General features: G+C 51.7%; 1 protein-coding gene across 3 annotated transcripts in view; it reads left to right on the top strand.

The window, feature by feature from the left end:
* Positions 1–16,192, top strand: part of TOPAZ1 (testis and ovary specific TOPAZ 1) — a 1,878,688-nt gene that overhangs the window by 1,201,786 nt on the left and 660,710 nt on the right. The window lies entirely within an intron of this gene.

The following is a 16,192-nucleotide window of genomic DNA, read 5'->3' as shown; positions in this document are numbered from 1 at the left end:
TGTTCATATTCTTTGCACGTGTCCATTGGTTAAACATTATTGGTCTTACATTGGTCAGACCTTACATAAGTCTATCTCACTGCAGTTACCCCTCTCCACAGCTAATATTATATTACATGATTTCAGAAATGTTCCCACTCTTTCTAAACCACAATCTCGTTTCCTACATACCGCGCTTGCAACTGCTAAAATCTGTATATTAAGACAATGGAAATCTTCCACTCCACCATCTCAAGAGTCCTGGTTATCTGCTATGATTCAAAATGCTTCGCACGAAAGGATTATATATAATATTCAAGATCAACTAGAGTTATTTTCACAGATATGGAATCCTTTTTTACTTTAACATGTTTGTATTTGTTATCATTTCGTTTTTAAAACTTGATTGTGTATGCTTTTTCACTCTTTCCTTTATATATTGTTATATATATTTATTGTCCTAGATAGCATAATATTAAATATTGTTTTATATATGAATTTACTTTTTAATCTCTATCATATGATCCTTACCCTTATTACTTGTATTTGAGTTTTCTTGTTTTTGTTTAATGATTCTGAAATGCTAATAAATTTCAACACAAAAAAACAGTGCATTGTCTTCATATAGATCTCATACAGTCGTCAATCCAGAATCATTCCACCTCGCAATTGCCGACCAGTTGCCCCCATGGGGCAACTGCTAACACATTAACAACGGGATCTCCGGCGCATACGGACGCGTGATCCGCGCCCTCATTCGACTCCTGTTTATGTACACCAGGAACGCAACACAACTTACAACTATTCCAATCCAAATACACACAAACTAGCAAATGCCACCAGACTTTACATTCCAACATGGCGGTAGCAATATACACTGTCTGGCTAAATGCAATGCATATATCACCACCCACTGTAGTGTTATGTCGCAAGCAGCATAAATCAACTCGGACCTAGCTGTCTGCAAGGAGCTATTGCTCAAAACAACTGCTGATGCACTCTTCGTCCTTTAAGCCAAATACTAAGCAACAAAACAACACAACATATAAAGCAACATACACAATCAATCATGGCATGTAGCTTTTATGTTTAAATGTATTTATTGATTTTCAATTGGAAACCATGCAAAAGCAGAAGCAATCTAGTGCAAGGTTAGTACAGCCCGTTTGCACTCCTGTATCTATAAAAAACATCTTACCATTTTACTCTAGTACACAAATTAAACATTTCCGAAGCATTAAGTGAATTGCGCTATGTCTTAGTTCTACCTTTTGCAGTAAACCCCCCCACCCCCCCACCCCTCCTTCGCCCCACCCCATCCGGTGCTCCCCATCTATTCTCTTGTTTCGGTTTTCAGAACGTAGGTGGCTCGCATTAATCAGTCGATTGCGGATGTTGTGCATTCCCCAGGTCTAACAATCGCAGTACTGTTAAATATTTGGGTTGGGTGATTTCATTGAACTCTGTGGAGAGCAGTTTTAAAAAGGGACTCCATACTTTCTGGTAGGAAGTGTCAGAATTGGTCAAAGTGGCCGATATTCTTTCCATCCCTAGGATGTGCCAAATCCTATGTAACCACCCTAGGTGCATGGGTGAAGTGGAGGACCCCCAGTGTGTCAGTATATTCTGTAGAGCTGCCCCCAGTGCCAGCCCCATCTGTTGACCTCTTATGCTTTTGAGTAGAAATGTAATTGGGTTAGGAGGGCCCAGGACTACATATACAGGAAGCCCCGGATTCTCCGTATCGAATAGTTCATCCACAACATCCAATATTGCAGCCAGTAATTTGTAAGTAATGGGCAGGCCCATAATAAGTGCAGCAATGTCCCCTCACTATCACAGCCTCTCCATCAAGTAGGGCTTCTATTTGGATTGCCCCTATGTAGACTCGCTGGCTTGAGGTACCAGTAAGTAGCTATTTTCATAGCTGGTTCAATACTGGCCACGTTTCGCGCAGTGTTTTTCGCTCTGTAATGGATCCCTTCCAAGGTCTTTCCGTGTAAGCTCTCCTCCCAGTTCTCTCTCCCACCGTTTTTGACTTGGTGTGGAATGTGGGTGTGAGCGGTCCCTGATCATGTCATATAGTTCTGAAATCAACCCTTTGTCGGTGTGTTTAGAGATGAGCCATTTTTCGTATCACCAGTTCTCTCACCCCTGGCTGAAGTATCCAGTGCCTGAGCTACATGTAACGTAATCTATCCGTCTGTGGGATCCCACAGTCTAGTTTTAGTTGAGAGAATGGGACGATTCCTAATAGGTCAAAGAGATGCCCCACCGAGCTACAGGGGCTGTCCAGCCACGTCATAAATGCCTTGTCCTCCAGACCCGGCTTAAACTCACTATTTCCAGAACAGGTGAGTTAAAGGAGACTGGAAAGTTGTGAGATTCCTGGCCGTCGCCACCCCGTCTCAGGCTTTCATCACAGACGTGCTGATCGGCGAACGCAGTAGATTGCGGGGACGCTGCGATTATTTCAGGAAGGGGACCTTTCATAGAGGGATGCCCGCTAGTGCCCTATCCTGGAGTGGCCACCTTTTTTCAGATTAGGGCCTAGCCCATTCCACTAAGTATCGCAATTGGGCCGCTTTATAGTAGCTTAGGAGGTCCGGTATCCCCAAGCCTTCTTCTGGGCGCATGTACCCCAGTCTCTTGCTCATCCGTGGTCTTGCCCCAGCCCACACAAAATGGTTAATGGCGCGTTGCAGAGAAACAATCACTCCTTCTGGTGGTAGCGCTGGTAGAGTTTGAAACAAATACAGTGCTTTTGGTAAAAGGGACATTTTGACCGCTGCTATTCTCCCCAATAAAGAGAGGTGATATTTACTCCAATTGCCCCGATTTTCTTTCACTTGGCACCCAAGTTTAGCATAATTCAATTTAACCGTGTGATGGACTGTTGCCGCTAACTCCAGCCCCAAATAGGGAATAGTGTTAACCCTCTGTATCCCAGCCTCCCAATCTTCCCTGGGTCTAAGTGTGGGGGCTGTGGGATTTAACTCTAGGATCAGAGATTTATCCACGTTTACCCAAAAGTCTGAGACCTGGCCAAATATTTCTAGCTCCACTAAAAATGCAGGAAGGGAGTCCCTCTGATCCGTCAAGGCCGCTATCACATTGTCAGCATATAAACTGATTGGATGTGTTTCACCTCCGAATGGAATCCCTTTAACGTTGGGGTTGTCTCGTATTCTTTGTGCCAGAGGTTCTATGTAGAGAGCGATCAATAACTGGGAAAGTGGGCAGCCTTGTCTGGTTCCCCTCTGAATATCGAAGGAGTGTGAAGAAAGGCCGTTGACTCTAATGGAGGCCGTAGATCTCCCATAGCAGCAGCCCACCCACTCCCGGATTTGCTCCCCCAGCCCAAATCGTGATAACGTGTGAAAAAATCTCCAATCTACCCGGTCGAACACTTTTTCGAAGTAGACAGTCAACAAATGCGCAATTATTCGTATTTTGTGAGCCTTGTCAATGAGGTGTAGTATCCTCTTTGTATTATCCCCACTCTGCCGGGTTTGGATAAACCCCGCCTGGTCTAGTTCTATTAGATAAGGCATATGAGGGCCCAGCCTTGTGGCTAGTATTCCCGTGAATATTTTAAAATCTACATCTGAAAGAAACACGTTAGTTAGATTCCTCACCTTAGAATATCCCCAGGCGTCAGGCTGGATCCAGAATTTTTTTTCGTCCACAATACCCTTGCACGTCGCTAGGCGTCGTCTGCGGCTCCGCGTCCGTCGGCGGCGTCGAGCGCCGGGATAACGTCGTTGGAGTACTTAGACGCCGCCCTCGCGCGCTGACGTCAGTTCTTCTTTTTTCCGCGCCAGACTGCGCTGATCCGGGAAGAGCATACCCTTTTAGTCATTTTTTGACTAAACGTTTTGGACTCTTTTGGTCTATTCTCGTCGACTCGACGGTAGGATAGGATGCCTGGTTTTAAACCTTGTGACTCCTGTCACTGACTGATGTCGGTTACGGACCACCACCGCCGGTGCCTCTACTGCCTTGAGGCCGACCTCGATGCCGAGTCGTGCCTCGATTGCCGGGCCTTGACTTCGAAGGCTAGGCGGGAGCGGTCCCGCAAGCTACTTGAGCTCCGGCAGTCGGCTCCGCGCCGTTCACGGGCGAGGGACCAGTCGCAGAGCCGCAGTCATCAACACTCGTCTGGTTCCAAGTCTTCGGGTAAGTCGAAGCATAGTAAGAAGTCCAAGAGGTGACATCGCTCTTCGAGCTCCCCTCGCCGGTCGCGCGACTCGGCTGAGGGATCGGGTGGTCGGAGCCGCAGGAGTCACATCCGTCCCCATACCCGCCGGTCCCTGGGACTGACGCGACTCCGACAGAGATCAGTGTCTTCCTCTCGGCCATGAGAGGCCTGGCTCCGCCGTCGCCGCCTGTTGGCGCGCCTTCGGGCCCCGTGGGCTCGACTGGGAGGCCTTGCGAGACGGCGGCTCCGGCACCGTCGTCGACTCCGGTCCCAACACCGCAGGTCCCCGCGGGATCCAGGCCTGGATCCCAGTCGGCACCGGTCGACCTCACGACCCCCCAGCCGGCGCCGACTCCGGTGCCACCCCGGCCCTGCCTTTGGACGACGCCGTTCCCTGGTTCAGTCCCGGCGTCGGAGCGGCACCACCTGACGCCGCACCCGATGCCGATGGGTGTCAATTTCATCTTCCGCCCAGCTCCGATCATTCCACCTGTCTACCAGGAATCGGATGACGGTGACGACTGGGAGGGGTCTGATGACCCTCTGGCCCGGCAGGGCCAGTTATCACAGGACTGGGCAGACGAGCTGGGGGATGCCAGTGGTCTTGACACTCCCGTGACACTGGCTTCATCTCTCCTCCGACCGTGGCTTCGGAGGAAGGTGCTGCATTTTCTGTGGTGCTGCGCAAGGCGGCCGAAGCCCTTGGGCTGGAGCTACCTGCTGTGGCCGTGAGGACTAACCTCCTCACAGAAGTGCTCCAGCCGTCAGCAAGCTCCTCAGAGCCTCTGCTGCAGTTTAATGAAGCACTAGTGGACGTTCTGAAGGGCACCTGGTACAAGACCTCCTGTGGACCGGAACGTGGCCCGGCGCCACCGCCTTGCACCGGGCGACCCCAGTTTTCTGTCCATGCACCCCACACCCAAGAGCCTGGTTATCCAGGCCTCCACTTCCCAGACCTCCTTCCCGTCCGCTCCCCCGGATCGGGAATCCAAGAGACTAGAACAGTTTGGTAAGAAGCTGTTCTCCTCTGTTAGTTTGGGACTGCGGTCTATTAACACCGCTTGTCTCTTGGACCGTTAATCCCACTCCCTGTGGGATACGGTGGAGGACGTGCTGTCCCAGTGTCCGGAGGAGGCCTGGACACGGCTCGCCCAGGCTCTTGCCGAGGGGCGGGATGCCACAGGCCGCAGAACCAACCTCCGCGCGGTCGTGGACGTGGATTCCGCCGAGGCGGTACTGGGGAACAACGTGCCGGTCCGTCCACATCTACCCCAGCAGCATCCGCCTCAAAGCCCTCCTAGTCCGAGCTTTCAGGCCCATTCCACGCCAGTGGGAGGCAGAGTTCGCCATCACCTGCTCCACTGGCGCACCATCACATCGGACAGGTGGGTGCTGCAAATCGTCCGAAGGGGCTACTCCCTGCCCTTCGAGGCGAGCCCTCTAGCCATGCCACCGCAGTGCCACCGAATTTCGGGGGATCACTTGCAATTTCTGCAGGAGGAAGTTACGGCCCTCTTGGCCAAGGGGGACATCGAGCGCGTTCCTGGTCCAGAAGTAGGTCGTGGTTGTTATTCCCACTACTTTCTGGTTCCCCAGAAGGGCAAAGGGGGCCTAAGGCCTATCTTGGACCTCAGGAGCGTCAACACCTTCCTCCGGAAAGAGAAGTTCAAGATGCTCACTGTAGCTCAGGTTCTGACTGCCCTAGACCCTGGAGACTGGATGGTAGCGTTGGACTTGCAGGACGCTTACTTCCACTTCCCCGTCCTGCCGGCCCACCGGCGTTACCTGCGATTCACGGTGGGCCAGGAGCATTTCCAGTTTACTGTGCTCCCCTTTGGCCTCACCAGTGCCCCTCGGGTGTTCACGAAAGTGATGGCGGTGGTCGCAGCTCATCTGCGCAGATCAGGGGTTTTAGTCTTCCCCTATCTCGACGACTGGTTGTTGAAGGCGGGCTCGCCCCAGGCAGTTGTCTCCCACCTCCAGACTACGGCAGACCTCTTGCATTTGCTGGGGTTCTCCATCAACGTGCTGAAGTCTCATCGGAGTCCCTCCCAGCAGCTCCTCTTCATCGGAGCGGTTCTGGACTCGGCGCAGTTCCGGGCCTATCCTCCGGAACAGCGGGTCCGGGATATTCAGGCTCTGATTCCCATCTTTCGGCCTCTATCACGGGTTTCGGTCAGGTTGGTGCTGCGGCTTCTGGGTCTGATGGCCTCCTGCATCCTGTTGGTGCATCACACCAGATGGCGAATGCGGGCTCTGCAGTGGGACCTGAAGTTTCAGTGGGCCCAGCATCGGGGCAACCTGTCCGACCACGTCCTGATCTCGGAGGGCACTGTGAGACAGTTGCAGTGGTGGCTCACGGATCGCGATTGGGTCAGTGGCAGATCCCTCTCCCTACCCCAACCGAAGCACGTAGTGGTGACGGATGCGTCTCTCCTAGGATGGGGAATCCACATGGGAGAGGCGGAGATCAGAGGCCTCTGGTCTCCGGCGGAGTCCCGGCTCCATATCATCCTTCTGGAGCTGAGGGCGATCCGGCTTGCACTGAAGGCATTCCTTCCCTCTGTCCGGGAAAGTGTAGTGCAGGTGTTCACGGACAACACCACCGCCATGTGGTATTGCAACAAACAAGGCGGGGTGGCTTTGTCAGGAGGCTGTGCGCCTCTGGACATGGCTGGAACATCAGGGCATCACCCTGGTGGTTCAACATCTGGCGGGCTCTCTGAACGCCAGAGCAGACTAACTCAGCCGCCGGTGCATGATTGATCACGAATGGCGTCTAAACTCGGATGTGGCGCAAGGCCTGTTTCGGCAGTGGGGAGAGCCTTGGTTAGATCTATTCGCCACCGAAGAAAACGCGCAATGTCAGCAGTTATGCGCGTTGGAGTTTCCAAGGCGGCACTCGCTCGGGGACGCCTATCATCGCAAGTGGAGTTGCGGTCTGTTGTACGCCTTTCCGCCTATACCACTTCTGCCCAGAGTGCTGAAGAAGATCAAGCGCGACCGGGCCCAAGTCATCTTGGTGGCTCCGGATTGGGCACGAAGATTCTGGTATCCCGAGCTACTCAGTCTGTCGATCGATCCCCCGATACGACTGCCTCTTCAGGAGGACCTTCTGTCGCAGCAGCATGGGACGGTCTTCCACCCGAACCTGTCCAGCCTCCACCTCCATGCGTGGAGATTGAGCTGCGGCAGTTGATGCCATTTGACTTGCCTCCTGAAGTCTGTAATGTTATTCTGGCAGCCAGGCGTCCCTCCACAAAATCGGTATACGCCTGCAGGTGGATCAAATTTGTGGCATGGTGCACAGCAAAGGCTGTGGATCCCCTTTCCGCCCCTCTTTCTGTGGTTCTCCTCATTCTTCTTTCCATGGCCCAGCAGGGCTCTGCTCTGTGCACCCTAAAAGGTTATCTTTCTACTATTTCTGCTTTCTGACTGCTTCCTGATCAGCCTTCTCTTTTCAAATCCCCAGTTGTTTCTCGCTTCTTTAAGGGTATTACTCACATGTTTCCTCCTGTCCCTTTCGTAATGCCTCAGTGGGATTTGAATCTGGTCTTGATGTTTCTGATGTGCGCTCCCTTTGAGCTACTTCATAATTGTCCCCTTCGTCTCTTGACGCTTAAGACTGCTTTCCTGGTAGCCATCACCTCTGCTAGAAGGGTGAGTGAGCTCCAGGCTCTCTCTTCTAAGCCTCCTTTTCTTTCTGTCCATCCGGACAAAGTTGTTCTCAGGACTCGTCCTTCATTTCTCCCTAAGGTGGTAACTGCCTTTCACATCGGGCAGTCTGTTACGTTGCCCACCTTCTTTCCGCCTCCGCATCCTTCAAAAGAGGAAGAGAGGCTCCACCGTCTGGACCCAAAATGGGCGCTGTCCTTTTATTTGGACCGCACCAAGCAGTTCCGGGTGGATGACCAACTCTTTGTTGGCTACGTGGGCGCTAAGAAGGGGCGGCCGGTGCACAAGCAAACCATCTCTCGGTGGGTCGTTTTGTGTATCAAAGCTTGTTACTTCTTGGCTACAAAGGAACCTCCTGTAGGGCTGAGGGCCCATTCCACTCGGGCCACAGCGGCGACAACTGCCCTGGGCCGGGGAGTCACCTTGCAGGACATCTGTCACTCAGCAACATGGGCCTCGCTGCACACGTTTGCTAAACATTATTGCCTGGACAGCCAAATCCGGAGAGACGGCTTCTTTGGCCGTTCTGTTCTCCAGGACTTTCTGGTGTGATCTTGGTTCGCAGACCCACCACCGGGGTTGGTATTGCTGGGTATCTATTCTAAGGTGAGGAATCTAACTAACGTGTTTCTTTCAGATGAACAAGTTACTTACCTTCGGTAACGATATATCTGTAAGAAACATTAGTTAGTTAGATTCCTCACCGATCCACCCATCCTCCCTGTTCTGCGAACCTATTTCTAGGGTTGAGGTTATCCCTATCAGGGCCCTAGAATTTTTTGGCACCAGTGTCAGTCTCTTGCATGGCTCTGCGTTCCTGGCGCGGAAAGCTATGTACAAGAACTGACGTCAGCGCGTGAGGGCAGCGTCTAAGTACTCCGACGTCATGCCGACGACGGACGCGGAGCCGCAGACGACGCCTAGCGACGCGGCAGGGTATTGCTGACGAAAAATCTTTCCGGATCCAGCCTGACGCCTGGGGATATTCTAAGGTGAGGAATCTAACTAACTAATGTTTCTTACAGATATATCATTACCGAAGGTAAGTAACTTGTTCTTTAAGGAGGGACACGAGACGGTACGAGCCACAGTTCTGCCTATCTTTTCCAGTTTGGGCAGGACCACTATCACCACCGCCAGCATCGTCGCCGGAATCGGGTTAGCGCCTCCGAAGGAGTTAAACAGCTGTGTTAAGATCGGCGCTAGAACATGACAGAACTTTTTATAAAAAAGAGCAGGGAACCCGTCTGGGTCCGGGGACTTAAGCACTTTAAGCCGTGACTACTTCCTCAATGTGGACAGGGGCGTCTAGAGAGTGTGCCTGCTCTGGTGACAGTAGTGTCACGTTGACATTTTGCAAGTAAGCAAGCATGTCGCGGTCAGATGGTGTCTGCTGTATAGAGCTTCTCATAGAACTCCCTAATGATTTGGGCTATCTGTTGATCCCCCCGTGGCTTCCCTCTGTCCGTTCCTCCGCAGCGAGAGCACCTTTGTTCATTGTCGTTGGGCCCTCAGCCTATTCCCTAATAATCGGCCCGTGCGATCTCCCCCAATGTAATAAGAGTGTCTTAGTTGGACCGCAGCATACTCCGCTCTATCTAGATCAATGCCTGCTAGCTGTGCTCTGGCCGCTTTCAGCTGTCTCCATACCCTGGGTGCTCCCGTTCGACTGTGTATCCCGCAGTTGCTTACATTCTCTGTGATCCGCTGCCGATAAGGCTATGAACTCCCCCCCTCACTAATGCTTTCATTGCTTCCCATAGTGTTGTGACAGAGACGTCTGGGGTATCATTTAGGGCAAAGTACTCCTAAATACACTTAGTGACATGTTGCTGTACCGTTTTCCTGTGGAGCATGGTATCTTAAAGCCTCCTACCTCCAGATGATCAGGGCCCTTGTGGCAGCTGTATCTGCACTGTCACTGCATCATGGTTCGAAAGGGCCGCAGATTCACTGCCTACGTCTGTGACCCCTGTATTAAGCTCCAGCATACCCAGGAAATAATCCAGATGGGCATAAGACTTGTTCTTGTGGAAATAAAATGTGTACTGTGTCGCAGTGGGGTGAGCTTCTCTCCAAATGTCAACTAGGCCCATTTCTTTCAACCATTTATTCCCCTTCCCTGACAACTCCCTCCGCTGGTGGTAAATGGACTTTGATCTGTCCTTGATCGAATCCATAACCATATTCAGGTCTCCCCCTACTAATGTCATGCGGTTTTGTGAGGCCATTGTGTCGGCCAAGGCTGTTTTGAGGAACGCTTCTTGCCCCGAATTAGGGGCATATACAGAACCTACCACCATGGATCGGGGACCAAATTGTATAGTTTACGCCAGTAGCCTCCCTTTTATTTCGGCCACCTTCTCTTTCACTGCCCCCCTACAGTGCTTGGCAGTGAAGATAGCCACCCTGCCGCCTTTTCCCCCATAGAAGAGAAATATTGCTGGGGAAACATCCTCGAGTGTAAGCGATGACAATCTTTGGGGAGATGATGTGTCTCCTGTAGAAGACAAATATCTGCCTCTTCCTGTTCCAGATATGATAGGATTGCTCTCCTTTTAATGGGGTTTTTGAGCCCCTTCACGTTAAGCGTGAGTACTTTCTCAATGTCCTTGGCCAGCTGTGTAGTTGTGAACTGAGATGTTTTGGATATCAGGCCAACCTTCTTCCTTCCCCCTAAACCACTTCTAGCTACCCAGGTCAGAGCTATGTGTACCTGTGGAACAACTCTCATGTGAACGTGTGGCGAACCCCAAGAGCTGAGTGCATATACCTGCTGTGAGCACCGGATCCTCCCTCCCTCCCCCCCCCCCCCGCCCTAACCCCAACTAATAACAAAAGAAGTACCCCCCTAAAGATTCCAGGAGCCGCAATGCGCGACTGCGTCCCCTTGGTGAAACAGGTGGTTTGGTGCATCTCGTGGCCATCCGATCCCCCGGCACAGCTGGTTACCACTTGTCAGACCCCTGTGTCCTTTCATTCGCTATTTCTGGATCCGGCTTTGGCAGATAAGGAAGCTAGCACCGCTTGATGTTCCTGTGCTATGGTCTCCGAGTCCAGTTTTGACAATGCCTCTGGCCCCTTTCGTCCTCCTACTCTACGCATCTCTCCCATTGGCCCCTGTGATCACCCTTGACAGTTTCGTCTTGCTGAGGATAGTCAGTGCCCAAAACCCAGCATGCCTCCCGCAATAATTTGATTTGCTGCAATTTACTGTCCCATCTGAAGATGATGCGGAAAGGGTAACCCCAGGAGTAGAAGATACCTTGGTTGCGTAGATGTGTCATTATCGGGCGGAAGTCCCTGCGCTTCTGCAGAGTTATCGCTGCCAGATCGTGGTACCGGGCAATTGCGTGACCCTGGTATGTTAGGTGTTGTGCATCCCGTGCTCGTCGCAGGATGAGTTCCTTTAGTTGAAAGTCCCGTAAGTATGCCAAGATATCTGGGGGAGGCGCCGGCGCCCTCCTCTGCAGACCAACTCTATGAGCCCTATCAATTTTGATGACAAAGTTCTGTGACTCCTGCAATAAGTGACGAAAGAGGTCTTGAAGATACTGGGTGATATCCGTGCCTTCTTCTTTGGGAGGTACTCCTTTCACTTGAATATTGTTTCTTCTGGAGCGATTTTCCAAGTCTTCTGCGTGGGCCTGGAGCTCTATTTGCTGTTCCTGAAGTCGGATCACTTCCTGCTGCAGCTGCTCCACTTCGTCATCTCGGGTCTGTTTGTGATCCTCCAATGTGGCCACTCTGTCACCCACTGTGTCGAGATCCCGCCTCACTTCTTTTATCTCGGTGGAAAGGTCTTCGCGGAGAGTATGTATATCGCCCACAGCGTTGAGGATTTGAACGTGCAGCTGAAAGTCCCAGGGCGTCCCACCAGGCGTGCGCAGTGCTCCCTGGCCCGTCCACTCTGTGCCTTAAAGATGGAACTAAACGGACTCTCCCCTTTCGCCCTCTCAGATCAGGCCGCGCCGTCTCTGCTGTATGCCCATGTGCGCCCTGCACAATGGCCTCTGTCGTGCGATGTCAGTTTGTGCTCCAGTAGTGCTTACACGGCGTGCCACGAACCTTGCAGGCCCTCCACTGTTGAGGTGGGCCTCTGAAGGAGCTCCACCGCCCCCTGTGCTTTCCCTCTTGTGTGCCACCTCCTGCAATGTTCAGGCCACGCTTGCTAAGGCCCTTGCCTCCTTTGGAGCCGTTCCATTTATCCAAGAGGCCCCCTCTTTAAATTATGGCTCCAGTCCCCCTCAATCCCGGCCTCAGTCGGTGTGCGGACCCAACACCGCGTGGAGTGGCTGTGAAGCTGGGCGGTCGTCCGTTCCCCTCCTGCACCCTGTTGATGCCAAAGCCCAAAGTGCAAGATGCCCTATTTCCCAAGGCGGCGGGCCTGATGACAGCCTCTCAGTATTCTTGGACGCCCAGGGGGCACGCCAGGCCCTCTCCTGTGTTTGCAGTCGTCCCTGTGAGGGTATGCCGCCCTGCGTGTGCAGTAGCTGGGGAGCCTTAAGTCCGGGCCCTCCTTTTTGCCAATGACGTCAGGACCCGTTGCTCAGGACACTGCTGCTAGCAGTACGGAGCCCTGGAGTTGGGCCCCTCGGATCCTCAGGTGCTTTCCGGGCCGCCGGACCCCATACCTCTGTCTGTGTCGTGCCTAGGGCTCTCCTGTCGTGGTGTCACTGGTGTGCGCTCTTGGCCTCCCTTGCAGCTCACCGTGGGATGTGGCTTACGCTCCGCACCTCCTGCTGTTTCCCTCTGGTGCCTGGAGCTCCACCTCCGTCTGTGGGAACACGCTCCTCGTGGCTGTCCGTGTGGTGCAAGCCGCTTCTAGGGACGGCGCCAGCACCCGCAATCCCTCGCTGATGATCCCTTTCTAGTTCCGCGCTCCACACGAGTTCTCTGGCGTGGCCCGGACAGCCATTTTGTTCCGCGGGGCCCCGTCACAGATTCAGGTCAATTAGGGCAGCGTTTGACTCTATTCCCGACGCCAGACACCCTCCTGGATTCCTGCACCTTTCCCATTCACTCTCGGGAGTCTATTGCTTATACCAGTGCTGGGAAACCACACGGCGGACGGGAGCGGGACATTATATTTTGTTTTTGTTGTAGAATAGTTGTTGCCTTGTTCCAGGAAAGCAGAATTGGAAGCCTTTCATTAATATTTTGTTAAAATTGAGGTGACCTTCTTCACCATCTCACAAAGTTGTCCTTGCCAGCCATCTGGCCCTGCTGCCTTTTTCATTTTTAAGGCTCCTTAATATGTCAGCAATCTCAAATTTCATACTTTCCTGATTTAGTTTGTTTTTCTTTTAATGATGAAGAGGTGAAGTAAATTATACTCCTGGATGTTTCACTTAGGATTGGTGCTACCTTATTTTTGCTCCTCATGATTACCCCGTTTCAAAATATTATTTATATGGGGATGAAACGTTGGTACGCATGCTAAAGTACTGACTTTAATCAGAATCTTTCATACCATACTTGGATACTGAGTTATGTTATTGAATTTTAAATTCATGTCAGCCACTACCTTTATTTATATGCATTGTATATCGCACTTACACACTTCAATTCACTAAATCGTTGTTTGGAGCCCATTTTGATAAAACGTGTCGTCAATTATAAACTGAATTTATTTTTTTATACAAAGCTGTCAGCTGATAGCCTTCTTCAAATTGTCAAGGAAGCACAACATGCCTTGACTTCATTACTTGAGCCTCCCTTTAATTATAATCCATACTCCTTTAGTTGAGCATGTCTACTCAGTGCAAAATACATGTTGAATTAATCTCTTTACTAGCAGAGCTTTACATTCTTGACTGGTAAGAAGCATCTCTTTTAGTATTATTATGTGGGTTTTACATTGTCTTAAATATTCAAGTATTATTTCGACTGCTCTCGCTTCATAGCCCGTTCACGCCCGTGTTACAAAGTTTATTTTTCACAATTAATCATAATTACTTTTTCATCTGTTTCATCAATGTCTGTTTCTTGAGATTTGTTCATGAGATTTGAGGACATTTGTTTTCCCTTATGCTCCCTGCCTTCTGTGACACTCCCATTAGGAACTCTTTTTCAATGTTTGGTACTAGTTGTGCCTTTTAAGAACTCATCGCCTTCTATAGATTCTCTTACTCCACTTAAACATCTTCTATGTCATTTAAAGGTGTGGGGGGGCTCCTTTTTCAATTAACCTATTCCTTTATAAATTCTTGATTAAATCTACTTCTTGTGTACTCCATATATTGTACATGTTATTATTACACTTAATACACAACATGTTAGGGAATTTCATTTGGACTTTGGCTCCCAATGCTCGTTATTTCTCCATGTTGGTACCCAATGCCCATACCAACCTGGAAGGGTCCTCCCCCCAGAATAAAGAGAGCTTGAAGTGGCGGACGGTCCTTCACGTACAACACATCAACTCTTTGGAACACTCTCCCACTTTCCCTTCGACAGGAACCCAATCTGATTGTCTTCCGGAGGCTCTTAAAAACTTGGCTCTACAAAAACTGGCTCTAACATGCATCCCACCGATTCTGGCTGTGCTGCCCGTAGCGCTAGGAGTCCTCAGGGTAGCCATCGCGCTTTATAAATCTAATTTCATTAATTCATTCATTCATAGTGTCCTCAGCTGTGTGCAGATATCTGAAACAAACATGTTAGTGATAGATTCCTTTCCTTAGAATTACTCCCAGGCATCAGACTGGATCCGGAAAGTTTTCGTCAGCAGTTCCCCTGCGCGTCGGAAGGTGGCGTTGTGTGGGTCTTTGTCCATCGTGGTCGCCGAGATGTCACGGCAGCTACTTAGACGCCGCCCTCTCGCACTGACGTCAGTTCTTCCTTTTTCGGTGCCAGCGAGCGCAAATGTGGAGAGAGCGGTACCCCTTGTCACTTTTTGACAGTTTTTTCTAGGCTTTTTGTCTCTATTTTTTGAGCAATCGACTCCTGGTGCAGTGGGGATGCCCGGCTTCAAGACCTGCGGAGACTGTCATTGCATGATGTCGGTGACAGACCCGCACCGCGTGTGTCCTTACTGCCTGGAGCGCGACCCCAAGCCATTCTCTGACTGCCGGATCATGGCGCCGAAGACTTTACGGGAGCGGTCCCGAAAGTTGCTAGAAGTCAGTCAGTCGGCTCCGCTCCGCTCATTGTTCCCGGTCCCGTGGGAGGTCGAGGGACCGGTCGCGGACCCGGGACCACCGTTCATAGAGATCGAAGTCTTCGCACTCGGGGTCAAGTAAGATGAAGCATTCCAAGAAGTCGAAGAAGCGCCATCACTCTCGACTTCCCTTTGTGCGACACAGCAGAGGGTGCGGGCGGTGCCTCCCCGCAGGTCCGGCAGAGTCTCCGCAGTCGCTGCTGGCCTAGCCGCCCTTCCCGGGTCTGTCGGCGACTCCGGCCCAGCTGTAGGAATTTCTGTCAGCCATGACTCACCTCTTTGGGCCGTCAGGCCCTGCTTGTGCGCCTTTGGGCCCCGGGGGCCCAACTGGGGTTATAGCCCTTTACCGCCTCCGGCATTGCTGTCGGCTCCGACGCCGCAGGAACCCCATGGCTCCGGGCCTGGATCCCCGTCGATGCCGGTTGACCTTGTGACACAGACGTAGACCACACCGAAACCACCTCCGACGTTGCCTGGCTCACCGGACGACGACGCCCCCGGTTTCAGCCCCGATGTGGAGAAGGAGCAGGACCTGCGTCGCTCGATGCCAATTCCAACACCAATGGGGGATTTCTATCCCTATGTCCATCCCCCTTATTTTCGACCTGTTTATCAGCTTTCGGAGGAAGGGAAGAACTGGGAGGGGTCTGAGGACCCTCTCACAGCACAATGTGAGTTTGACCCGGACTGGGCAGAGGAGTTGGGGGATGCCAGTGGTCTTGAAACCTGACTGCACCAGAGCGTAATTGACTCAGGCCCCACCCACTAGAGAGAACTCCGAAAGTGGCGTGAAGAGAGGAATGGCGGCAGAACGCGGGAACATCGAATGCCGAATCAAGATCATCCGGAAAGTGCCCGTGATGGAGAGTAGTCGTGCTTAGATGCAGATGGTGTTCAGCGACGGAAACGCGGAGGAGAAGACAGCGCGAGGCAAGGCTGCGAGAAAGGTACTGGGGGACCGAGGCAGCGAGACGCCAAGGGAGCAGGCTCTAAAATTAATCACTGAGGCAGCGCAGCAGAGTATTTAATATCTGAACGTGGAGGGGGCTGTGGAATAATTAGCCTCTGCCGCGACTGCACTGATTTGATCCCGAGGCAGCAACACTTGAAATACCTAGCTTCATTCCGCGCAAAGAACTGAAGATATAACACCTAATGCCTCCTTTGTTTTTTTG

This window comes from Triturus cristatus, chromosome 10, assembly GCF_964204655.1.
Source record: "Triturus cristatus chromosome 10, aTriCri1.1, whole genome shotgun sequence".
NCBI lineage: Eukaryota > Metazoa > Chordata > Amphibia > Caudata > Salamandridae > Triturus > Triturus cristatus.
The sequence above is the reverse complement of the archived record's forward strand: the minus strand, read 5'-3'. Positions and strand labels throughout refer to the sequence as shown.